At 42.2% G+C, this 27,521-nt stretch overlaps 1 long non-coding RNA gene across 2 annotated transcripts in view; it reads left to right on the forward strand.

Annotated features, from left to right (window-relative positions):
• LOC135330602 (uncharacterized) overlaps nucleotides 1-27,521 on the forward strand; it is a 130,556-nt gene that overhangs the window by 49,655 nt on the left and 53,380 nt on the right. The window lies entirely within an intron of this gene.

Here is a 27,521-nt window from a genome sequence, read left to right on the forward strand (position 1 = left end):
TTTCTGAGGAGAAAATTCCTGAATGTCTCAAGTCTAGGAATGGTGAGCAGTTGCGCTAGGTGCCCAGCCAGGCACCTCAGAGGTGCTTTATAGCTATAGGCTCTGCAGTCCACTTTGCTTGTCATCCCGTGGGCAAACATGGGGCTGTTCCTATGGGGATATTCCCAAGCTCACGAAAGCAGCTGAGGGTGGCTGCCATCACACTGAGGATGGGCTGAAGGAGCAGATGGGAGCACCTGAGAAAGGAACAGAAGCAGAAAAGGCCTGGAGAGGAGCAGGATTTAGGAGGTAGGGCTTAGTGGTTTATTACAGAGCAGAGGGAAACAGGACAGGGGAAAAGACAGGGACAGCTGAGTTAGCCAGGTTGTTATGGGGACTGTAAGATTGCTGTGGAGGGAGAGTTGCTGGGAATTTAAGTTCAGCAACATGTTAATGATTATTTATTAGGAGTATTACAGGCCTACATGGAGCCCTGGGCTGGGACCAGGACTGCACTGTGCTAGCTGTTGTCTTTTCCTTCCAGAGCTAACAAATCACAAGGCCAGCCTTTTCCTCTCTGTACTGACTGTGCCTCTCTCCAGTTTTTGTGTGAACCATTTCTAACATAGATAGTATTTTATTATTAGGTTTTTGGAATCAGGCAAACTGAAAAAAGCCAGCAACATCTTGATTTGGCTTGTCTCTTAATTAATGAACGATTGAGAATGTGAATAATGTTTGCAACGGACATACAGCAAAGTGCTAGGGTTTGTGCTGTTTGACTGACTTAATGAATCTTTTCTTGGGTAGGTTTATAACACCAGTTCTGATGTGCGGGGAGGCTGATGCCACAGTGGGAGGAAGAAGAGGTCAGAAAGGAGCAAGAGGGAGGATCTGGCCAGCCCAGTGCTAGCAAGGCCTGAATTTTTCAGGAAAGAATGAGTGTTAGCACAGGTCCAGCTCCATCTTTGGAGCTTGCTAAGTCCTGGCTTTTGTAACAGGAGCCTGTTGGAGGCCGTGATAAAGCATTTACGTATTTGTTTTCATCCAGAAAACAGCACTGACACAGTGACATATGACTTTGGTGACTGGCCACTCAACATGTGCAGCAAACATTGAGCAAACATTGAGGCCTGACAAACCCCATGGGCTGAAATTTGCCTATCTCAACTCCCAAAGGAACATATGGAAGAAATGACTATATTCTCAGGAAACAGGATCTGTTTGGAAAGAAGCTGGGACCAGGAGTGGCCCCTCCAGCAATTCAAAATGTAACCTAATAACATTAATCTTGCCAGGATCATTCTGCCTTTTGTTATCAAGGTCATGTGAAATCGCAATGGAAGTTACAGCAATATGCTAGTTGGCCTGTTTTTTTCCATGCTAATGCTTCTGGCTGTGAACATCCTCCTCTCTCACCTGTTGGGAAGACTCCCTTTGCCCACCAATGCTGTTAGAAGTGCAGGGTCTAGAGAAGGGGGAAGGAAGGCAGATTTGTTCCCTTTTTTGAGTTGCTCAGTCCTGGAATCAAGAACAGGCTGATTAGACCCCTGACAACTTTTCCAGCTATTGAGTGTCAGATGAGCAAAGTTCGCTTTGCTTGTTGAGTTGGGGCAATATGGCAAAATGGCATCAAACTGCTATTCTGGCTGTTCCTCACTAAGAACTCCTCTGTGAGCAGAAAGGAGCCTGGTCTAGCCAATTTATTCTGTATCGTGGGACACACAGGTCTCTAAGGAGTCCTATCAAGAGAAAATAGCTAGCCTACTGCTTACAATGCAAAGCTGAAATTAGAAGAAATGGTGTCCAAAAACAGCCCAGGTGGGTGGTATTGGACAGCAATGGAGAAAATTGGTCACTACAAGACTTTCCTAGCCTTAATGGGTCTCAGAAAGTGATAAGACAAATCAGTGAAAGAAAAAGCCACTGAAGGCCATTAAATAAATTATCAACAAAAAAACCCTCTGTTTTCAGCTCAGGAGGGATAGGTTGCTGGAGACTGGAAGAGTGTATCAAGAAGTTATGTTATATGCTTGTCTTGTTCTTATAGTTCTCCCTAGAAATATGCTCTTGGCCCCTGCCAGAGACAGGGCACTGGACTAGATGGAGATGTGCGCTGAGCTTGTATGGGCTGTTCTTAGGTTCTTCCAGGTTCCTGATTTTCTACTGTGCTTTTAAGGATTGTACCACACCAAGTCTTTATTAATCATTAAAATGTTCTGAGTAGGAAAGCCTGTGAAAGAAGCTAATTAGTATTATTAATTATTATTAGCACAGTGGCAGGGCTCTGAGACCTCAGCTGCAGTCAGTTCTTGTTTTACTGGTCTCTATACATGTTCATAGGATGCAAGTGTCTTGCAAAAAAAGAAAGAGAAACTTAACTACATATTGCTGCTGGTGTGCAGTGGAAATTTATTTTGGTGCTAGCCTTGTGAGACTGGCAGTGGCTTGCCCTAAAGGGTCATAGCTGCCCATGATGTTCAATGGGTGGAAGAAGAGAAGATCAAGTCTTGCAAAGTTGCATGGATTCTTTGAGGACCCCAAATCACCATTCTCTGATACTTTTCTGGAGAGAGAGTCTCTCTTACGCCTCTTGTGGGCCCTGACATGATGCTGGAGAACAGCTCGCAGCAGGGGGCAGCAGGGAGAGGCTGCCAGAGGTGGCTGCAGCAGGGTGTCCCCAGGCTCTGGGGAAGCTTGCCTGGGCACTGGGAAACTGCAGCAGTGGCAGCACAGAGCTTCTCGAGGAGTTCATTTACTTGGGCAAAGCAAGCAGCCACCTTGGATACCAGATCAGTAGAGAAGCAGCAAAATGGATATTGCTCTGCTGCCTGTGCTTGTGCCAGAGCCTGGGAAGGTGAGGTAGGAGTTGGATATGTTGAGCAGTGATTTCTGCTGGAGGGCAGGAGGGGAAAGGAGGGAGAAAGAGGGGGCTCCACTGCTCAGGCAATGTCAGATCTCGTCTCCTTGACAGAGGCAGGAACAGCTGGCTGGAGATGCGGGCTCTCCTTTTCCTGCCAGCCTGATTGCTCAGTCCTTGCACCCACAGCCTGAGAGTTGGTCCACCCTCTCCCACAAAAAAGATGTAGGTCCTGCTGGCTCTCTTGAATAGCAACAGGTAAGTCTTCATTCTCAGTGGTGCAACATTCACTTTCACCTACTGCACTGGCAGGCCTTGAGTGCTTAATGCCCAGCTGGGTGTCTTTGCAGTGCAGCAGACCTGAGGGCGATTTGTGAAATGCTGGCAGAAGTCTGCAGGTTTGGGTTGGCAGGTCCCTGTTGTGGACCTCAGCGCCCACCCCAGGTTCCTAGGTACTAACTGGCCTTTGAAGCTTTGGCGGGATCCTGGCAAAAGAAATCATATGGCTCCATGAAAATTTGGAAGCCAGTGCTGGCACATCAAGATACAGGTTCCCCTGGGATGAAATGTCTCCTCTGCTGAAGGTTGGCATTTGCTAATTGGAGAGAAACTGCAGTGATCCAAATGAGAAAAAGCGAGTTTTCTGTGCCTTCTGGAGATGCTGTGCCGTGACAGCCAGACATGTGGGCAAGTGGGTAAAGCTGAGTGTGTGCTCAAGGGCTTTGCTGAATCTCTGCTTGGATTTAGGCTTAAAGACAACCACATGCTTAAGTGCTTTTCTGAAGCAGAGCCCTAGATGCCACAAACATGTTGGTCAGGAACTGGCATATTTTTCTTGCTAGGGATGAGCTTTGTCCCTCTCAGTGTGAAGTTTTAAAACGTCATAATTTCTCTAATAGGCTTAATGCAATAGGGCAGATTCTGTTCTTGACACATGTACATGATTCTCATGAAAGGCAATGGAAAATACATACAAATTCAGCAGTTGCCCTATCCTCTAAAGCTTCTTCATATCAAGCTAGTTGAGCATTTTATTCTCTCTTGCTGATTGGTTTGCAAAGTACAAGCCAGCTTGGCTTCACTCAGAAAAGACTGTCCCCAAATTATGATTTATAATAATCTAGATTTATTTGATTTCATCTTTAAACTCATGTCAAATCAGAGGGGGGTGGTAGTAGAAAACAAACATTTTTCTGAAACAATAACAAGGACATCATTATGATAATTGCAACATAATTTACTCCATCAATCACATAGTTGTGTGGGTTTTCTTCTTTTTGCTAAAAAAAAGAGAAGGACAAATGGTTAGAAAGCCATGCAAAAACAAACAAAACAAACAAACAAACAAAAAACCCTCATGAATTTTTAGCCAAATGTTTGTCTGTTGTTAATTATATGAATCGGAATCTGCTGGCTGACTTATGGCTATCTTTCCACAGAGAATAGCAAACCATATGCCCCTTAACTAGTACTAACCTGCCAAAGTTATGTTTTTTGCTGAAAGCAATCTGGAGTGGCTAGCGCACTCACTGCATCTGTTTTGCAGATTAAGAGAGAGGAGCACAAAGAAAACTATTGTACTCTTGCTTTTTTTACTGGCGTGTCATGTAATAGCCAGGAGGAATATCACAATGGTTAAAAATTGAGATGAAAGCGATAGGAACCTGGCAGGATTATTTTTGTTAAATAAGTATACCAATTACAAGCCTATTAAAACAGGTACTAAGGCCTGGAAAATATGGGACTCTTACATTCCTTTTAGTCTTTTCTCCAGTCTGTTTTTGTGCCTTAATGGAATTCCTACAAAATGCTACATATACGCACAATTAAATATACATTAAGTTCCAACTTCGTTTGTTGGCACTCAAATTTGTCATCCTTTAACAAAGGGAAAAAGCATATTTTCTGCAAATTTTGTTACTTTACTAGTTCATCAACTGCCTTGTGTATGGCTATTGGCTTGACTTTTAATCTGTAACAAAATTCTTGCAAGAAATTATACCGTCTCACTGAGAAATATTTCTTAGTCTGTTAAATTTGACTGAGGGGGAATTTGCAACATCACTTTAAAAAAAAAAGCTCTGTTAACTTCATTTTATTAAACTGCTGCTAAGCATCAATAGTTCATGACAACCCAAAGAGAAGAGCCCTAGAAGTTAAGCCTGTGAGCTTTACTCATGTGAATTCTCCTCCCTCCTGTATCAATGGAATGGCAGAGCTCTGCTCATCTGAATATTGAGATCTGCAGGCCTGAGTTTACATCCTATGCTTACACCTGAGCAGTCTTATTTTACACAAGCTGCCTTATGAAAGCCAACCCTCTCTTCAGAGAAGTGTGCTCCTTACAGAAATGAAGGGCTGTACCTTTGTTTGGTCCAGGGATATATTCTATATTTAGGTCACAGCAGTTCTGCTAACCCAAATTTCAATCATTTGGTAATGTTTTGTTAAAAACTGAATTCCATTCTGGATTAGTTGCCAGTCTTATTTTTTAGGCAATCAGCACTGATCTGCTTTTAAGCTTTTTGAATCTGAAACTCTTTTGTACTCTTACACAGGTTAGAGGAGCACTTGTGTACATGTGTACTTAAAGCATTCAGACATGCTGACCCTTACAGTTAGACTTGTAGTAATGTGCATGGCTGGATAGGTTTGGCAATGTGCATGGTTAGGGTTTTTGAGCTTGCATCAGTGAAAGGAGAGTGAAGGTTAAATTTTCCCTGACAGGATTCAAATAAAAGATGAGCTCCGTGGCTACAGGCGTTTTCTTCAGCTTATTTTAGTATCATCTATCCACTGTATCTTTTCAAGGTTTTTGTGCTCCTTATTGTGTTGATTCTTTAGCACTGCATGCATTTGTGATAGAGCACAAGGCAACAGAATAAAAAGGAGTTTTTCCGGGTCATTCCCTTCTTTCTCTTTAGTGAGATTATGAGTGGATGGGAGATGTACTTTTATAAAAGTCCTTTGATTTTAGCAATGAATTTCTTTCCTGTTACTTGTGTCTGGGTGACAGATCTGAAGGGTGTCCAGCCTACAGCAATTATCTACACATTTCTGTAGCATCATCTCACAACCAATGATTACTTGCAGAGGAAGGACCTGTCTTTTCTATGTCTTTTTTTTCCCTCCTGCACTGAGCAGGGTGACAAGAAATTATTTTGAAGCCTCTAGAAAAACTGGCCACTGTCTTGTGAGTACTGACTTCTGATGATCTTCTGACTGAAGCGAATACCTGCCCTCATCTGCTTTACCACACCAAACCTCATCTCCTTCTGTGACCTCTCTCCTATGGTCTCTTATAACTCCCTCTTTCTTGGGATTAGGGTGTTTTGTTTTCAATGGGAAAAGAGCAAGAGATATTATTGTTGTCATTGTTATTATAATCTGGTGAGCGTACACTAGCCCAATAAGTGACCAGCATCTCAATATATAAACACACACACCCTTCCAAACATAACAGGAAGCCCCTGCCCCAAAGAGTTAATAAGTAAGAGCAGTATGATAAACTCAAAGTGGCTACTGGAGTAACTGTCAAAGGACCTCAGGGATGCCCATAGACAATATTAACCAATATTGAGGGTGGGTGACCTTTGAATCTGTTGGTTGTGCTTAGCAGCCTTCTTAAGGCAGACACACACCCCTCTCCCATGCTCAGAAGCTCACAAACTCTTACATTAGTTTACCTGTTAAGAGCTTGTCACATTTGTAAGCTCCTGCTGAGGAAGTACCCTTAAATGCCACTTGAGATGTTTCCCATCATTATGGTAAGCAGCACCTTCAGCATGCCAGGTGCTGAGGGTGTGTTGTGTCTTAATCAAGGATTTTTTACCTCAAAGGATGTTGGAATTAGGCCTGAATTCCTGTTTTTCCAGGATCTGAGCTCTGTGGGCTCCATGCACTGACCCATGATGGGACAACCATACTGTCCTGCCCTGGAGGCCTCGGTACGCCCAGGGGAAGGAGCAGCGTGGGGCTGTGAAGCAAAGGGTCGGTGGGCCTGGCGAGGAGCGTGGCTTGTGCCGTCCCAGTGGTCACTCAGCTCCCGTGGTCTAACGAGAATAATTTAATACCCTCCTTTCTCTGAGAGAAGCACTGAGACACAGCACCGAGACACTTGCATGCTTTGGTAGTGGAGCGTGGTAATGTACTTTCCAAAGACAGGCACATAGGAGGAGATTGGGGAGTGATTCTCCTCTGCGAAAAAAGGGAATTGTAGAGGGATACGAATGGGTGGTTATTTCACCTACTTTATAAACACAGAAGAATTGTTTTCTGAGGCACCTCTTTCACGTGGATTTTATAGGGTTTAATAATACCCCACTGCTGCATTAATGTAATGTGTATCCTTCACCAGTCTGCCCATTTTCATGAAATGTGGGTAAATGTAATAACTTTGAAACTTCTATCAGGTTTTGCAAATTGGCCAATGTCAAGTTATCGGAGAGAGTAGGTAATTTGTACGAATGCATAAGCCTTATTTCCTTAGAAAACTAGGATAAAAACCTCATGAAAAAAATGAATTCATTACCTGCAGCAGAGCAATTGCAGCTAAGGTGATTTACCAGTTTAGAATTGGGCTCAATATATACAGAAGTGTTTTATAGTTTGTGTACTATGCACACTTTTTACAAGGTGTTTTCTCCTATCCCTAGTTCCTAGCATAATTTTTCTGAGCTGTAAATTGATGGCTGCATTCATTTTAAGAAAATGGAATGATACTTTATAAAACAGGGGGGGTTTACAGAAGGTTTTGTAGATTTAAGAGATGCCTTGGACTTCTTCCACAAAGAAAGAAAGAAAGAAAGTAGTCCAAGAAATTTGCAAAATCATAAACTTGAAGTTTGTCCCTTCTTTGCAAAAAGTCTCTATTGTTTTGAGTAAAAGCCAGACTGGTTCAGCTACCGCTTGAAAATATCTTACAGGGATGTTTCAGATAAAAAAAAGATATGTATTTTTCACTATATAAAACTATTCTAAAAATATTTTTTTTGGTGGGAAGGGTAAGGTTTAAACATGTGTTTTTTTATTGAATCAGTTGATTCATTTTTTTCTAATTAATGCTCATCACACATAAGAAATAACTGCTTTCTTTTTTCTTATAGACTGCAAATAACCCTTCTAAATCCTAGTTCAGCAGGATATGTACACATATGGCTAACTCTAAGCAAGTGGCAGTTTCCAATGAAGTCACTCATATGCTTAAAGGTCAGATTGTGTTTCTTTATATTTTTAAAGTGGTCCTTAAAATTATGTATAAAAAATACCGAAACAAAGTTAAGCCATATAAAACTGAAAAAAACGTGATATTCTTCAAAACAGCCATGTTATAAGAAGAGTTAGCCAATTAGTAGCCAAATAAAGCAATATATAATTTAGTCCAACCCGATCTTCATCTTCTTCATTTTCTAATGACTGTGCATGGGTTCGTGAACTGTATGGGTAAGAAAACATTGGACCTGTCATTCTAAATTTCACTTGTCTTTCATTGAAGACGTAGTATACAACTCACATCTTCTATTCCAGCTTGGTTATTGTATTATTTTCATCCAGATTATTTTAGCTTCAGAAAAAATTATAGCAATTAATACTTATAATGATCAGAGGAATGTATTAGAGCTTTTTTTTTTTTTTTTTTTTTTTTTTTTTATCAGGAGTTAGAGTTTTACTCATCAGGCTACACAGATTTTGCAGCTTTTGTGATATCTTTCTTCAAGCAATTTGCACCTTGTACCAGGAGTTGTCCCATATTTACTGAGTGACAGAACTGCTTGTGAACAAAAATGGTATAAGTCTATATGAGGGAAGGGTATTACAGTCCTGCTCTGTATGAATTTGTATGAGTTGGAAATGATTTGCGTTGTTTCAGAGCCTCATGTGCTGTGATTGCTACATTTATCCGCTGGCCAGGCTAATACACTGGCCAGGCTACTATTCAGGGATTGAAACCTACCTCAGCTTTTATACCATGAATGCTTCTCATGAATGCCCAAGGCCCTTGCCATTGCATCACTGGCTGTATCATTGTCACATTTTGTTCTTTTTCTATCAGGGAGTGAACAAATATGGTCCAGCAGCATGGTCACCAACGGTTGTAGCTAGCGCTGCTCACGCGTGTACATGCACATGAGGGTTCCCCTGAATCCTCCCAGTTCCTCCCAGTTCCAGCTTGATGCCAGGCTGTCTGATGCAAGGAGTCCTGGCCAAGTGAACCGCAGTAGCTTCAGCTGTACTATCCTAGCCGACATACCGGCTAGGAAACAGTTAAGCCCCAGGAGAAACCCATAGCTCCTATAAAGTGCAGAACAAAAGGGAGATTTTTGCCAGATCACATATGAGATGTGAGCAGTTTTTCAAGGCAAATAGTGCTGTTGTTGTTGTGGCCGCCTTCCCTCGGCAAGCTGGTGTGGCCGGGGGCATGGGTTTGGGAGCTTAGTTGGCGAGACCTTGGCTGTGGGGGCTTGGGCTGCCACCACACCACTGTCCCTCCTTTTCCACACTCTCTTGTGCACTTATATTGCAAGCTCTTTGAGACAGGCCATGTCGCTTATGGGCTGGTTGTATAGTAACAGGGACTCCTATATGGTTGCTTCTGTAATAAATAATAGGTGATTTTATCTAGAAGGTCTATCCAGTGTAGAAAACCTAATCTCTCACAAAGGTTCAAAGAATTCTTTGAAAGAGGAGAAAGATATTGATATATGCCTAGGGGGAAAAACAGGAGGAAACAAAAGGATTATTACATTTTTACACAAAATAATGAACTTAATTCAGCCTGTCCCTTTGAAGTACCGTTGTAATCGTATATTGAACTAAAGAATGAAGTAATATGCAGTGCTAATGAAAACTCCTAGTGCCTGGCCTGTAAAGCCCAGAAAGGCTGTGTGCAGAGGTACTCCAGTTACACTTAAAGAGACATGGATCCGACAGACACCTCATTGCCTTGTGTTACACAATTGTCCAGAGACAGATGCTAACAGACAAATATTGTGCTGCAGGGGGATAGCAAATACACTGTCACATGATATCTTCTTCTGCCTCAACCCTTGGGTCATAGCTACGAGGTCAGAACTTGCTGGCATGTTTTGCACAGATCTTCAGGCTCTACTTTTTTTTCATATTCTCACGATTTTTGTCATGTAAGTACTTATGACAAAGAAAAGAAAGTCAGGCTTTACTTAAAGCCAGAGGAAGTGTAGCTAAAAGTGAAAAGTCCTAGTAATGTCTGTTCAAACGTCTTTTTGTCACCTCAAAGGCAGCTGACCCCCATTGAAGTAAGGGTCTAAGATAGTGGTTGAAAGCAAAGGAGGCCCTCTTGGGCATGACAGGAAAATCAGCTCTGCTTAATGTGGACCTGAGGAGAGTTAAAGATGGCTAAGCACTATACCAACCCTGTGTGTGTGTGTGTGTGTGTGTGTGTATGTGTGCATGCATGCATGTTATTAACCATGCAGGGTAAGAAATTTCCCAGCATATGGTAAACTGTAGAGGAGAACAAAGCCTTCTGTAATGCGAATGGGAAGGAAATAATGGTGTGAGGAGTATGACTTTACAAATAAAAAAAAAGCCCCAAAAGGATGGAATTAAAATAAAAAAGAACAAGTTACTTCGCATGTAATTATGTTTCTACAGCTGCAGCTTGAGAGTCCACAGGAGACATATCTTTTCCTGCTAAAGAGGGCAGAGGGCTTCAGCAGTTTAAGCCTGGGTACAGGGAGGAGCTAAACCCATTGCAGCATGAGTAGCCTACTGCACACATTTTGTTATTGCTGTTAATATATATTAGTGCAAAAGTATAGCTGCATATGTGTTTACTCTGCCTCTCTCAGGGACTAAGAGAAGCCTCTAACATATCAGAAAGAAAATTTGTATGAACCATACCCAAAAGAATAGGGAAAGACCCCTGAAGGATGTACCGGTGTGTGATTAACAACAGAAGAATTGAGAGGTATGATGTTTGTTAGCTGTCAGCTGCAGTTTCTCTGTAAGACTTCCTGCTAGTTCAGAAAAAAGCCAGCTTCATGCAGTACAGTTATGAACAAATACTAACACGATAAAAACATTGGTTTTGTGATTTTTGGCTTATTTCCATTCCCTATTCTGCCTCTTTTCCCAATTCTCAGCTATGTTTCTGGTCTCTGTCCAGCAATTCATTCTTTCTTCACATCTGTTCAGTGTTCATTTGTGTTCTTTCTGATTCTGCCTTGAGTTACCTTGCTTTAGTCTCTTACTTTCCTTTCTCTTTTTATTTTTGCTCCTCTTTCCCTAAATTTCTGTCTTTGCTTAGGTTTAATTGCTTTTCTGCCTCTGTGTTCCTCCCTCCTGTTTTCTAGGCTTTGTTCTGGTCTCTCTCCATGATCTCCTTGTGTGCTGAGAGCAGAGTCTCAATTAATGTTAGCTGTCATAGCTTTGTTGGCTCCATCAGTTACTGAAATTGCTGCATGTCTTGGAAATAATCAATCACCCTATCCCTTGATTTTTATTTTTGTGCTTGATGTATTCCTAACTTTTTTTCCCCTCTTACTCTCTCTTATTTCTTCCTTCCTGTCTTCCTTGTACCTTTCTCTTTTTTCTTTCCTTCCCTGTACAGAAATCTTTGCCCACTCTTACTGAGAGCTATTCACTTTCCTTAGAAACATCCAAGAGATTCTACTATATTAAGATGTGTTCAGGCACCTCTCAGGCAAATGTGGTCTCCTGTCATTGTTGGATCCACTGGAAATCCAGCATCTTGTGCTCATGAGGAATGCTTCATACTTCATGATTATGAATCACTGTTTTGCAAGGAATAATTTAGAAAGTTGCAATCATTTTAAAACCCTTCTGATGAATCTGCAGTTGTACTGCTGTCTACTGTGATTCCATGTACTTTCAAAATTCAAGGAGCCAGGCTATCTGTCCTGCTTGCCTGTTTTTATGCTACCTTTCACCTGATTGCCTGAAGGTTGAAGGACATGGCTCAGAAAAAAATCATATTTGTGCAGGATATGTGAGTAGACATGAAAAATACCTCACTGTTTAATGGAGATCTCGTTGTGATGTGAGAAGTGGCTACTTTCTCTATAACTCAGTAAACAGCCAGGGTATACTGATTCTACCCTATGTTTCAGAGAAAAAAAAGCAAACAGTGGGCAGCTTGCGCTTGTTTCTTATTCCATATAAGATTAGCAGTATAAACTGATAAATTTATGACCACATTTTACTTGCACATTCCGCTTTGCCAAGTTCCATAGTTGTTTCAAAGAGAAAAATTACTCAGTACCTCAGGTAGTGTTTATCTCACCTCTGCATGGCCATGTGAATGTTAGCTCTCCAGCCTAAGCTGCTTCATTAAAAGCTCCCTGGGGGTCTATATAGAGAGAGAACTTTCTCTTTGGATGTTTTCAGTTGCCTTTTGGAGTGCTCTCTCTTTCTGTACAGGAAAATTAAGCAAGTAACTTAGTGCATCCTGTAGATGTTTTTTCTTGTGAATGACCAAAGGGAGGAAAGATGAAGCTCACTCTTCCCAAGTTGTCTGCTGTGGTACTTCCCACTCGCCCATTACAGATTTGTCTGTAAGCGGAATCATTTCTTCGGCGCATGAAGTGATTCCTATGCACAGACCGAATCAATTATACAAATGTTGTCAACAGGGTTATGGTTATTATAGTATTATAAATGCAAGATTGTTCTTAAGAAATAATTTATTTCAGAACTCAGGAGCAACTAATCTATAGTACAATTGTACAAATGTAATACAATTGGGTGCTAAAGAAAATTAGATAAAAACAAACCCAACTCTGATAGAAAATAATTCAATGTTATGCTAATCTGTAATTGGACTTGCAGTCCATTCAGTTTTATAGTACTTTACAGCACTTTCCACTTCCATTGTTATATGTTTCATAATATATAATTAACAATGTCAATGCTGATATCAGCTGAATTTGGGATCCATTGTCCCTCAGTGTTTTGGGTGCACTTTTTCAGGCTGTTTCCTTGAAGAAAGAATTTTGGGAGCAAAGTAATAGTTCTTCTGGCAGGTTAGTTTTTGGATGGTACAAAAACTATAGGAATACCTGCTGCCTTTTTTACTGGACTCACAAATAGTTCTCAGAGGCATTGAGGTAAGTCTGAAAAAAACCATCAACCCAGATGAAGTTCCTGAATAACAACAATGCTGACTTAACAAGGAATTACATTCTAAGGCAAATGTGCTATGCAGTACAGACAATCAATTTCTCCCTATTTCTTTCACAGGAACTTAAAGTTAATGGCACATTGTGTTATGGTGAATTCACATAATGATATCACCAAGCTTGCTTGGAATTAATCTTTTCCAAACACATTTCAGTGTAACTCTAAGTTATGGAAACTTTCTGGACATTGTGTGAAAAGGCATTCTGTTGCAATGTGTGCTAAGAGCAAGCCACCCTTCGCCTGTGTGCTGTCCCACCTGGGGATGTGCACCAGCGCCACACTGGCAGGGACTGGGCTGAGCTGTGTCATGACTTTGGGCCACTGTCTGGCACAGCGAGGCTGTGCCGCGTTCACCAGATTCCCCCACCACAAGCAGCTTTCTCTGGGTTTTGCAAATAAATGTTTGGCAAGAGTACAGGGCCAAAGTGTACGCTGCTTTTACTACTTCAGAGTCATTTTTAACTGAAATGGGTTTAATGGATGTAGTTTACGGCAGAATGTAATGTAATAGCTTGCATTTGCTCAGTACCTCTCTCCACTCCTGAGCCCAAGTTAGACAACACCAGTGACACGTACTTACCTGCTCAAGGCTAAGATGGCTTCTAAACCTAAACCGGTTTTCCTGATCATTCCTTTTATAAATCAGAGCATCTTGGACTCTGAGATAAAATAGTTAGCCTTAGTGGGCACTCAAGTAGGTGGAGCTATGCTGATGTAAATGAACTAAAAACCCTTTGATCTAGGAACATTGCTTGCCTAAAGCAAAAAATGCCCATGTAACAGGGGAGAGAGGAAAGGCGTGGGCCTCAGTTTGTCCTTAGAAGAATTATCCTGAGGAAGAATAGTTTGGAAGAGGAGCCTGAATACACAAACAGACTTTGCCTTCCCATCATCTGGCATGGGAGAGGACATGCAGCCTTCAGTGCTTCCCAAGGAGGCCACATTGCCTCCTGGAGGGACGGTTCCTTGTGGTGATAGTCATCTGATTCCCCCCTTCATCTCTAGCTATTGCACATTATACAGATCAAAAATGTTACCCCATGCAAACAAGCAAAAGATCATGCGAATGTCTTCATCATGTGCATAAGTCAAATCACATCTCCTGTTGCCAGAAGAGCAAAGAGACCTGGATACTGGTGCCATGCACATCCTCATGCTTTGGTCTCTTAGACAGGGATTGGTTTACCAAGATCAAGCCTTAGCACTATTTGTTTTGTATGGAGAAAACAAGAGACATCCTGCAACTGCGGATTTCCTTTTGATCTTATTGTATTGGAAGATGGATTTCCAATATATAGTTAATGAATATCTGCTTGTGTCATTGCTGACAAAATTCCTTCCTTGGAAATGAAGATAATTTTTTGTTGACTTTAGGTTGTGCCCATTAAGACTGTAAACAGTTTACATCTATTTCCCATTCAAAGCATCTAGAATCTGGAGGAGTGTATACAGCCATGTTATGTTGAGTACATCTAAACACTTGTTGAAGCATCGGTGAACCAGGGCTATATTCTGCGCTTTCCTGTACCTCTAGCACTGTTGAAGTTAATGGGGTTGTGTACGCTTGTGTAACTCAGAGCTGAATTTGGCCTTGCAGATGGGCATAGACTGCATTATAAATTAGAACATGATACAATATGTAACCATGACAAATGTTCTGTTAGGAGACCAGACCAGACTTTGGTGCCAAACTTATAATAATTTACCATCTGGCTGGTCAGCTCGGGCTTCTTTGCAGCAAATTGAAAAAATGAAAAGCTGAGATTGTACATTTAATGCTAAGCATTAGATTGCTGTATTTGCATAGGAGTACTTGTGTAAGGCTAACTTCAAGCAAACTGACAACTGAGTCCTGTTCTATAAATACCAAGGCAACATTTTTGTGGTGCTTCTATTCTATAATGATCAAGGGCTATAAAGTTTATTTTAAAGTTCTTTCCTTACCTGCTGACCCTCCTGCTGGGAAAGGGATGATGCGATTAGTGAAGGATAGACTTCAGAAGCGCGGGGCTCAGTTCTCATAAGCACCGGTTTCTGCTGTTTATGCTTTGAACTCGGAATCTGTTTGGTCTCCAGGATCTTCATGGGAATCCCATATGAATGGGCTTTTTTATGGGATTCCTGTTGCCTCCTACTAGTCCTACCATAAGCAAATTATGGATCATAATTGCCGGCACATCCACTGCAGAAGGAGGTAGGAGGCAGGAGGCACAGGGCACTGTCGACCTACACTGGGGACACTGCGTTGTCTGTGCATGAGTAGTGGCCATTTCTCTGGCAGGAGGGGCTGTCAGTAAATGCAGTAGCACTAGGCTCTGATAGGAGTTTCTCGTGCTATGCAGCAGTAGGTTCAGAGAGCTGGTGCCACTTTGCTGTCAGTACCTAACCAGATTTCTGGTGGAAGGGCAAACCTGGGAGTGAAGTCTGTCAAGAACTGCCAATAAAATGGGATTGTCTTTCAGTGGAGGGCTGAAGAGGCCCACTGCAGGAGCATGGCTTTTGCCCAGAGCTTCAGAACAAAATAGAATTCCTACTGACATATAAACTTGGAATGGAGTTATCCCATCTACTAAACAGGTGACTTCTACAGTAGATATAAAGCTACCATTTTCTACCACTGATTTGTCCTTCACGGTCCGTTTAATTGATCATAACCGTCCCTTTGTCGTAAAAGAGAAAAATATCTATGAATATGCTAAAGTGGACATGTGTTCCCTGAAAAATTGAGAACCTTCAAGAGAGATTAAAGAAATACAAAGAATTCTTTTGGCAAACAAGCAAATAAAATTACCCCAGTGCCACACACAACCTGGTTACAGCTCTGTGTGCACTCCCAGCATTGCTATGTAAGTCAAAGGGAACTGCTGTGGTCTACCCCAGAGATAGAACAAGAGCCAGGATGCTTTCAAAAGTAAGAATTATTATTTCCTGTAAAAGCTTTACACATTTTTCACATAGAAAATGAAGGTTCAGCAGCTGCAGGTGTATCTTTCAGGTTCCCCCTTCTAATCTTATCCAGAATTAGAGCAGTGAGTGCATGCAGGAGAAAAACAAAAAAGGGAAGAAAGTTAGAAGAGACATTATGAAGTGTCCAGTATGAGACTTTTTGATAATCTTAAACTGCTCTGTGATTGAGAGACAGCTTCTCTGATGGCAGATTATCTGCCTAAGAAGACATTTCTTGCAGTGAAACACAAAGTACTCTGGGTGCTTCTTGTTTGGATTTGGTGGCTTGTGGGTCTGAACAGCCTGGTGCTGCCATGGGTCTGTGCAGGATCTCACTATACTCTGAGGGGGCTGTACCAAGGCTTCAGTCTGGACCAGAGTAAATCAGAAAACGTGTCAGGCTGATTTAGATGCAATCAAGGGACATATAGAATTATGTTTTCTGTCAGTTTGAATGGGCTGTTATCTCCAGGCAACTGGTTTTATTTTAAGTTAGGAGATCTTCCTGATGGGACCCAGCAGTATAATGTCTGAATCAGGTATTTCCCTCAACGGGTTCCCTTTAGAGGGGCATGTAAGTTTGTCCACACAGTTAATAATGGTGCCTAACTCTGAGTTCTCAAAGGCAATGCGGTACAGCAATTTCCTTTACATCGCCAGGGCATTGCTGTGCTTTACGACACTGTACTGACCCTTGTTCTAGGTTTTTTTTTTTGCTGTGTTCTCATTTAAAAAGTATTAAGAACAACTTGGCAGAATTATTTGGCTCAGCTAAGTGCTACAATAGCTTAATCCAGATTTTATTATACTGAGACTTCATTATATAAAGCGAGTCACTTTGCAGCAAGAAGTGAACCTCGAGGAGCTTGAGGTTTTGCAAATGACAAACTTATTTGGAGATTTGTGAAGCTACTGTGTTCTAGTGAACCTTCTACCACTGCGGTATTCAACCATTTCTTTCTGCCAGGGAGTGGTCAATTAAAAACTGTGGCTAAAGGGAGCCCTGTGTGTGAGGGAGAAAACATTTCCCAGGGCTATGCTGGCAGAGATGCACGCCCTACATAGGGTAGGTACACTGTGTTTTCAAATGGGAAATTGCCTCCTCAGCTTCTTTTCTTTCATGCTCTGTGTGTATTGATTTTTGTTATGCCCACTTCTTGCTCCATTTTCATCATCCTTTTTTCCACTGGTGCTAGGGATCAGAGATCCAAACTTCCTCTGGCTGAGTCCCAGCTCGGGCGGTTTTGTTATGCCTGCCGGGGCGCTCCCAGAGCCCTGTGCCTCCCCAGGTCCTGGGTGCGTGTCTCCGTTGTTCCCAAGGTCTCTGCTCAGTGCCCTGGGAGGCAGCAAAAAGCTGCTGCCCCCTGTTTCGTAAGGAAGTGCCTTCTTTGGTGGGCTCTCTGTAAATTGCCTGGGCACTGTATTTCAGCAGGAGCTTTTTTATTCCCTTCCACCAGAGAAATGAGAAGCTGAGGTCCATGAGGTCTGGCTGACATGTTTTTGGAAAATTAATAGAAGCTGTTTAGCAGAAAGTAAGGCTGAAGGTGCAGAGCATGTGGTCCGCCACACGGCTGTGGGGCAGAGCGGGCCGAAGCGCATCTCCCTGGTGGAGACTTGGGGCAATGGCGATTCCTCCCCATCTGTTGGGAGGCTGGTGCTAGGGCTGCTCACCTTTACAGCTACCAACCTCTGTCTCTCTTGCAGGCTGAATTTGTCTAACTTCATCTCCTAACCACTGCATCTTGCTGTGTCTTTGGTGATGGGGATTAAAAGACTCAGTTGTTTTCTAAAATCTATCAATCTTCTCTTCCTATGAGCTGAATAGTGTGAGCTCCTTACGCCTGCCGTTGCAAGAGTCTTTTCCCAATGACTGGCCCATTCTCAGGCCCTCTTTTTACTTCTGTTTAGCATTCCCACATCCTTCATGAAGTGTCATGTCAAATTCACCCAATTCCTTCAGCGAAAAACACAAACAAACCCCAAGCAGAAAAAAAAATTCACTTTGACTTTCCTAAAGTGAAACATTCCCAGTTTTGAAATTCATAGCAACAAACGCAGCAAAAACAGAGTGTACTTGAATTTTACTTAAGAGAAAATTGAGTTGTTTCCCTTTTGGTCAAATTAAACATCTCACTTGGCCAAATATGTTTTCCACCCTCAGTCTTTTGGTTTACTACAAATAAATAATGGAAAAGAAACAGGTTTCTATTTCAGGTTGATTTGAAACAGTATGAGAATTTTATTATGACCTGCTAGTTAACTGAAGTGTCAGGAATATGCCGCATTTCTTACTTGGAACCCAGGACGCTGAGTGACTGCCATGTTTATAAGAGACTAACAAATATGTCCTGTATCTCAGTCAGCTGCCAAAGTAGCCTAACGTTCCTAGCCATCTTGATAGTATCTCTTTAAGTTTACAGAGAACATGTTTTATTTTCCATATTGCTATGAAATGGCCTTCCTTTTTCTTTTTTCTTTTTGCCAATTTATCCATCTTAGTTTGCTAAAAAGCAAATTACTGTCCCTGTTGAGTAGAACAGTTTCCTTTGTTGCTGGTAGTCATATGAATTTCACATAATACCGAATAGTTAAAGAAACACTTTGAAGCTTCCACATGAGGAAGAAAGCCATAGGGCACTGGTCAGTCATATGTGTTGGTACTTTCTTTATTTTTAGAAACTCACATAAATCAAATTGTTAATAAATAGAGGGAAGACAGATATGGATTTTTTTTTTAATATTACAGTCAGATTTGCATACCACATTTTCCCTGCAGGCAGAGAAGACATTGGGGTTTGGTGTAGGCTTTTGTGGAAAGTTTCTTCCTAGAGTCTGAGTTGTAAGAAATTGTTCAGCCCTATTAGCTCACTGTCCAGATCTATTAGGACATTCATTCCAGGTCTGTGCAAGGATGGATTGGTCTTTACAGTGCAATTACTGGAGTTTCATCTCATTTATTTTTATATGTCCCAGTTAGTAGGAACCTGTGCTAATTCCTCCTGATGGTCGCTTGCAAAATCCACAGCAGTGCTTTCTTGCCTTTGTAGTTCAGCAATAGATGTGTTGGTACCTTCCCTTGGGTCCTGCACAGAGGGGAGATTCTCAGCAGCTAATGCAGCCTGGTGGGATAAGAAGGCCTCCAAGAGTAACTGCAGTTACTCACGTTCAGTGACTACTGGCTGTGCCAATAGTTGAACATATGCTCAAGTGTTTTGCTGTACTGTGGCATAGCTCTGGATGGATTTATTGCTAGTAATTTGAGGAAGGCAATACAAGTAGGTGGTAAGGTAATACCAGCTTGAGTTCCTCATTTGTGGATTTCTCCTTCTAGGTCTTGATTAAAAAGTGTTAAATATAATGCAAAAATTCAGAACCTATTTGAATTTATAGAGTGAGAGAATAAAATAGCTCTCTCCCTCCCAAATCTCAGCTCCTGACAATGAAAATATCAAGACAGGGCAATATGCTTCTGGCAAATCTCATGTAGTATTGCAAGGAGAGTAAATCTTAATGGAACAGAGTGAAATACTATGTTAAATAGTACATAATTTAACACTGACCTCTGAGACATCACTACCTCTGTATTTTACATGTTGTTACTTAGCATTACTTTTTCTTTCCTATCCTATAGCAGCTCTGATTTTCATATTACTTATTGTGAAAAAAGTTCATTTGATTCAGTTTTTGTGTAAAAAAAAAAAAGGATTTCATTTGACACTGGAACAAATGTTTTAGTGAGAGGCCAATGTATATCTGTAATGCCTGTATTGCTTTGAGCATGCTGCAGTCATTTTTTTATTGTGTCAAAAAGGCAGTCATATCTTTTTTGACCAGATTTATTGTGCTGGTTATTGTTCAATAGTTTGTTATTTTCCAGATGCTCAGTAATTTATTTTTGTTAATATTCGTTCCATTACTACTAGGTACAGTAGCCAGACTTATGAGGGGGTAATTTCTGGGACCATTCAATTTCATATTAATTGCTAGTCATTTTTGTTATTATTATTATTGAAGCATCTAGAAACCCCACCACGATCAAGGCCCATTGTGCAAAGCACAATATGTACATTTAGGAGGAGACAAAATCAAGCTGTCCAGTGTAATAATACAACCTCCCCTTTTATTGAGAATTGGTATTTTGGTTTCTTCTAGCACTGCAGTTTCTTCAGTCCCTAACAATGAAGAAAAAAGTATTGGCACAGCAAATTCATTGAGTAATTCCTTTGCTACACTAGTCTGAACAACATGCAGCCAAGAAAATGTGTTCATATCTCACATAATCCCTCTCACATCCTTTCCCAATAGTTTTTACCAATTGGTGAGCATATAAATGCTTTTTCTTTATGTTTCTAGTCAAATGTGTGTGTCAGAAAGGAGATTAGCATCTTTTGGGAGATTTTTGGAATTCAGTCGTCCTCCTCAGCTGTTGAAAGATGTATTTCTCTGTAATATTTCTTTACCTCTCTAAAGCTATCTGTCTGTCTGTCTGTTTGGGTCTGATTTCTCTTGTTTCATAGGATAGTGAGGGAATCTCACTCCTGACAGCTTGTTCAAGGCTATCTAAAACCTTGAAATGGAAGGCACTGAAGGAGAATATAGTTGTCCCAGTGGTGAGTCATAGGGTGATCATAACAAATACATGGGATTGAAGCCCTGAAGTCAGCTCTTACTGAGCTCTGTGCTGCCAAGCCCAAAGCCTGGTTCTTTGGAGTTATTCAGGCACTGCCATACCTACTTGGTGATATTCAGGAGAGATACACCTTTTGTTTCAATCATCTCTCTTTAATTTTGCCTTTGTTTTTGCTTAGATGTTATGCCACTTCCATAGGCTGAGGCTGTCACCTCCTGCCTGAGGAACATCTCCAGGTGACTACGACCAAGCCCTGTACTAGCCAAGCTGGATCCTGAACAAACATCCCTGACAGACAATAGTGGAACAAGTGGGGTTTTTCCCATGTAACCTTCAATGCCCTGGTTTAGAGCTAGGATCTGAGGCTCCCACGGTGGAGCCCTTTGGAGTAAAGATGCTGCTGTCTTTTTCTCTCAAGATCGTGTTTTGAACCCATAACCCTTTTCGAGATGCAGAGGAAGGAGCTCAGGGCTGTGGCTCCCCAGACATGTGATGGGAGTTGCAGTTTGCCCATACTAGGCTGAACACCAAATGCACAACTTAGCTTTTCTGCCTTGCCACAGAGCTTCATGCTCGCTCCTTTTGATCTATGCTCTTTTAGCTCTATCAGTGGCACCCACCCTTTTCACATACCATATAGCAATAAGCAACAGCCAGAACAATGCTTAATGTTCATGGCCAGCTCAGCTGTGTTACTCAGCTTGTGCATCCAGGCAAGTCCGTGTCTCCCAGGAAGTGTCCAGGAAAGCAGGCAGCCATGAACAAGCTGCTGCCATGAAATATCTGCCTTTGGTCTGCTTCTGCTGGAGCAAACTGCAAGAAGTATTCTCATGGAAGGCCGTGCTGGCTGCCCTTTCTCCTGAGAGCTTCTTGAAGTCAACACTTGGGTACACTGCAAGCCAGATGAATTGCTCTGGCGGTGTTGGTAGCCCATGAGATTTCTTAGCGACTCTTTCCCCCCGCGTGTCCCTGGCAGGATGTGATGGGAGAGGCTAACAAATACCCCAGAAAGGAGCTGTGTGAGTCTCCCAGGAGCTGGGCATGAATGTAAAGAATTGTTCTGGCCAGCTGTAGATCTTCATATTCCTGTCCTGATACCCTTGGTTACCTTGGATTTCAAACCTGCAATGCCAACAATGTGGGGGAAAAATATTCCTCCTGGATAAATCTGGTGTGTGTTGACTATTGCTTAGCTATGCAATCGTCAGTGGGGCTATCACCGAAAGCTAATGGCTGTTTCAATATCACATTTCTGAGGCAATTTCCTCAGAGATGGTGTAACTAACTCTATAAAGAGTCTCACTCCATCTCTCTCCGCACAGTTGGATCCAACAATAAGCCCATTCTGGCATGGAAACTGAAGAGTATTTGAAAAATCTCTTGACTTCAAATCATGGTTAGTAACTACATTAGCCGTGTTTAGCAAGATGGCAAATGTTTGGGTCTTCTCAGGTTTCTTTTTGTGAAAGGAACCCAGTACTAAGAGCTTCTTGTGGTCCAAGGAACACATTTTCCACATCTATAAATTTCACACAAGAAGCAGAGCAGTCATGTAGCAGCACAAGTTTTGTTCCCCACAATTTCTCAGTGGTGGTTTTGTGTCCATAATTAAGATGTCTGTTCCTACCACATAACTTGTTATATTATCTTCTAATGACCCAAATGTTTCATTTTTCTGACACGGAGCTCAAAGATATCAGCATCACCTCTTACAAAACCCAAGAAACCGCATGTCAGGTCTCAGAAATATGTGGGATTTGCCTAAAAGTAGGCCTGTATTCAAAAGCTACAATGGGCTAATGATGGGGCAGAAAACACCACTTTGCCCTGTTGTTGCCAGGGCTGTAAATCAGGCTGGCTGAATTACAGGGCTAAGAAAGGCTACTATTCCTTATCAGACCTGTGGGAGTGGTAGCTCAAATTTCAGGAGAGGCTGGCTGAGGTGCCCACTTCAGAGAAACAACTATGAACGCCCATGAGCAGCAAAGCTGAATCTCAATTAGGAGTGGGCAAAAAGGACAGCAGGGAATATTAAAACTAACAAGTAAGCAAAAGAGTATTACTTTATCTACTTAGGCTGGAGGAGCTGAGAACATTTATCACAGGGGAATATACAGATGTAACTTCCCAAAGGAGACTCATTTTCTACTCTTTAGCCTCTGACATGGGCTGTGAGCATGTAGGTATCATTCCTGCCCTACTATTGAAAGTGGGGTCTGCTCCCAGGGTTACCTCTTGCATTTTCAAAGAGCTGGTGGTGGCTAACAGCTTCCTCTATAAAATGTGTCTTACAGCCTGGGATCCCTTCTGCTGATCCCTTTTGGGCACTGGGAAATGCAGCTTGCTAGGCGATCTGGAAATGTGTTCAAGCCCTATGTTCCTTGTGCTTTGCAGCACACTGCCTGGTGCCAAATGCTTTACTTGTTGCTCTCCAAGGGTTTGGACTAATGTTAGTTTTTATTTCTCCCTCCCCTTTCTTTCTTTCTTTCTTTCTGGGAGGCCAACAACATGGTTATAAGTATTCAGGACTTTTTTTTTATTTAGTTACCAATCTCTGCACATCCAGTTTATACAAAAGGCTTTCAAATTGGTGATTAAGTCAAGAGCTGATTTATACATTTAGCCATCTGGGCTAGACTTTGGGAGCAGCAGCTAATATGGAGATTGCAAGGATATGACAAATATAGAGAGAGGTCACCTGCCTATTAAAATCAATTCAATTTATAGTAGCAACAAATAATTAAATTGCAGCTTTTTTTCTTGACATGAATCCCACTCTGGCTTGGAATTCAACTACTATTTGCCTAGCTTGGTATTATCAATGGTTTATAACCTTTCTTCTCCTTTCTCAAATTACCTGCTATTTTTCGCTGACTCTAAAAGTTGCTGAAAGCCATAAGGATTTTTTCGGGGGGGGGGGGGGGGAGGCGGGGGGGGGGGTTTACGCTTTTAAACTTGTCTGACTGGGCCTGAAGAATCCAAATTCGGTTTCTTTCTCTAGGATGCTATACTCCTTTGATGAAAACTGTAATGGGTAATTCAGCCAAAGATACAGGCACACAGAGAAATTAATTACTTAAAATGCAGAACAATTCTTCAAGTACTGCCCATGAGCACTTTCTTACCCTGTGGCAAACAGGGGTAGTTTCCCTTGCTCTCAGTGGATATGGTAACGTGTAGCGGTGGAGATAGATAACTTGAGCTTCCTGGGGGAAGAGTAAGTATGTACATACAAGCTGTTATTAGAGAACAGTTGACATGTTGGAAATCTTCTCCAGTTTACACCTTGACAGCTATTCCCATACATGTTCCCTCAGGTATTTTGGGGACCACACTTTTCCGTGGTTCCCGCTCCTTCTCCCCACGCACTGCTCATGGCTAAGACCAGGTTGTTGTTGGCCAGCGGCTGCTATGTGCTGCTGTGCTGAGCTCCCTCCTTCCACCCCCTCTCCTCTTCACTAGCACCTCATTTATGCTGACATCCTCAGCCTCTTCAGTTTCTCCTGTGTCCGAGGCAGCTGACTTTCTTTGGTTTCCTTCCCACTCAGAGCAGCAGTTACCTTCCTTGCCTCGCTTGTGGCTCAGAGCCGTTGTGGTTGCTGTCAGCCTCCTTGTCCCTGCCCAGGAGAGCTGCTGCTCCCCAGGAGGACATGGTGATGTTCCCAGGAAGACATGGTGATGTCCTGGTCCAGCCTGGCTCCCATGTAGCCCCTCTCTATGACCATGCCTGGCAGCTGTGCTGCTGCAACTCAAGAAAACCTGGTTTGCTCGCCTCCTTCCTTTATTCAAGGGCTTCTCTTTAACAGCCATACTGACAGAAAAGCAAAAGCTTTCTTAGTGCTGTGAACCCACTGAACTAGTAATAACTCTTTTATAGTTTTACTGCCCTTGCTGTTAACAGAGAAGTGTTAAGTATCTGTATATTCTTACTTGGCTACTGGCCACCTCTTCAATTTCTATGGCAATTGTTTTCCGATCTGAGAGCTGTCTGTTGTAAAACCAGATCAGGAATGTTGTGAGCTTTGTGGTAGCCCTAAATCTTACAATCACTGTAACTTTTAGTTTATTCCAGCCTCTGTTAATGTACTTATTGTTTCTTTCCATTGCAGCTGAATCTTTTTAGTACCTGCCAGTTGCCAGTCAGCCCTATTCCCAGCCCTCGTGGGAATTTGTTAGGTGTTTGCTGCAAAGGGCTTTGACAGAAGCAGGAAAGAGGGTGAGAAAATGGGCAAGCAGGAGCACCTGAAGTAAGTGGGCGGCAGGAAAGGTGCCTCTGGCAGTAACAGCCTGGCGTAGGAGAGGAAATATTTTCCTAGATTGTTCATCTGTGCTTTCTGCTGATATTCTGGACATGTCTGAGGATACGGTCACAGTGTGATGTGTGGGCCTACACGGGCCAGAGAGTGTGGGCAGGCAACTGATCCTTGAAACAGAGAAGCTCAGGCAGCAGAAGAAAAAAGCAGGCCACTACCCTATCTGCTAATGTGGAAATACAACTATATTGACCAGCCCAGCCTAGGTTCTTTCAGACTATGAGCTGACCCTGGAGCCTTCCTCTTATGCCTTTGAGGCTATGGCTAGTATTACAGGTTAGGACGAGCAGTTGTGAATGGCTAGAATAACTCTGTTTGTGTGAGAAAAGCCCAAGCAGTTTATGAACCTTTGAGCAACGAGGAGGCCTGTTCGCAGCCTTAGGAGGACAGCCAGTTTTGAAAGCCTGGAGGTAACTCTGAGTGCATATCATCACCAGTCTGAGGCATTCCCATGGAGATCATGACATGTACAGCTGGCAAGGAGGCCCACTTCCCCTTCCCAAGCTGTTGCACAGGGACTCAAGGAGAGGTAGGGCTAAACAGAAGAGGGGCAAGCTAGCTCAGCAACAGCGGTAACTCCCTCTCCCCTTTCCCCTAGATAAGTTGCAAGCTCCAGGGACCTCATTTTACCCTGAAAAGTGGTATCGGCTGACTACACTGTTACAGAACTTGTGCAAGACTGTAGGTGGGGTTGGGAGTTCCTGGTGAGTTACCTTTCAAAATCAACAGAAAACTTGTTCCATTAACATATTGCCTACAGCACCGTCCACTTCCCCTTTTCTTACTTGTTGCACAGAGAGCTCAAGGCAGGCAAGGACCAAGTGGACTCTGGCAGGTGCCCTGTATCCCACCAGGTTGAGTCAAACCACCCCTGACACCACCGTGGAGATGCTGCTCCCACCAGAAGGGGTCTGGTGAAGCAACATTACGTTTTCTCTTGCAAGCCAGTTTGTGAATGATTTATAGTCCCCTGTTTCATTTGTGTACTATCTGATTGTTTATCTGGTCTGGCATACGAGCAGGAAATAAATGAGTAGTGACACTCCCTTGTGCACGAAGGTCATCTTTCCCGCTGTAACGTCACACAGAGGATGACTAGCACTACAATAGCTCACTTAACACCATTCTTAGATAGCAAAGGGGTACTCCTTCTTATCCTGCTATGCAAAATTCTCACAGGAGATAAAGGTTTATTCTTATCAGCAGGGTTTACTATAAAAAATGGATACTGTTTAGAATAAGCTAAACTCTCTACATTTTTCTCGTACTTGTTTTAGAGCTTTATTAATGAGAGGCACATTGAGCATTTTAAAGTTAAACATGCTCAGTTGCCATTAACTATACATGAACTGTGGGCATTTCGTGCTTTTAAAGTTCAATGCTTAAATGAGTGTGTGTGGGCAAACAAATTCATGAAGTGGAAAATAATGAAAAAGTGTGTAACATGGCTTTGACTCTTATTCTCAAGAGACTGTATGCAGTCTCTCTAAACGTACTGGTACCTGGAAATTTCATGCAAGAGATCAGCTGTGTGACTTTCATGATCTCTCGTATTCCAAGATTAGATGCACTGGACTGTTGCAATGCAGCTGGAGGTGATAAATTTCTGCGTCATTCTGACTAACTCTTCAGCCAGAAGGACGAAGGGACTTAACAGGATGAAAGCATTTTAAAACATGAGTCACCCAGATACAGTAATGATTTTCTGTTCTTGTCATGAAGGATCTACTTTCTGTTAGAAAATCCAAGCAAGGAAACCATAGATTTGCCTCTATATGAAGCTATTCTTTGCAGGTTATAATAGCTGTTCTTTCCCAACACCTAAAGATGTTCCAATACTATTGGAATTTTCCAGTGTTTTTGGCATATTAGAAAATTTGTACATTTCCAATATATTGAAATAGTTCTCATATTATCAGAATTCAGTGAGCTGTGCACCTGGCTACACCAAAAAAAAAAAAAAGAAAACTTGGCTCCACTGGGGTAGTCCAGGTTAACTCAGTGGAAGTCATGCAGTGAACACGTTATAAGACAAGAAAAAAACTGGTCCTAATGTTCCACGTGTCTGGCAGGATGGGAGGGGAGAAAGCACTTAATTGACTCAAGCCTTCAGCTGAAGAATCTTTCATTGGGGCAACTCATAAAGAACCAAGATTGTCGAGTCAGATACCGTGAAATCAAAAGCCAATTCTCCCTCTTGCAATGATTAGAAATAGACTGGAAGTTTCCTGTCATAGTTGCTTTCAGGGTTTGTTGGCCCACAGACAAAACCTGTGTGATCCAGATCCAGATGGTTGAGTTACTGGCTTGGCATACAGGAAATCTGGTTTCAAGTCCCTTTTCTGCCTGAAGTGGAGTTGACATTTTTCATTCCAAACCTTTTCTGTACTTCAGTCTGGGTGACTTCAATTTAGGACTCCACATACCAAACAGAGTACCACAACCATCAGGCTAAGGAGCATTTGTCTTGAAATGGAAACATTTCCATAAAACCCTAGCGCTGCTGACGAAGCGACCTACTTAGATGAAATGGCGCTCATCTGGATGTATTCTGGCTTTCTCTAAAATAGAGCCATTTGGAGCTGGTGACAGCTGAAATACAATTGCACTTTGG

This window comes from Dromaius novaehollandiae, chromosome 1 (assembly GCF_036370855.1).
Source record: "Dromaius novaehollandiae isolate bDroNov1 chromosome 1, bDroNov1.hap1, whole genome shotgun sequence".
NCBI lineage: Eukaryota > Metazoa > Chordata > Aves > Casuariiformes > Dromaiidae > Dromaius > Dromaius novaehollandiae.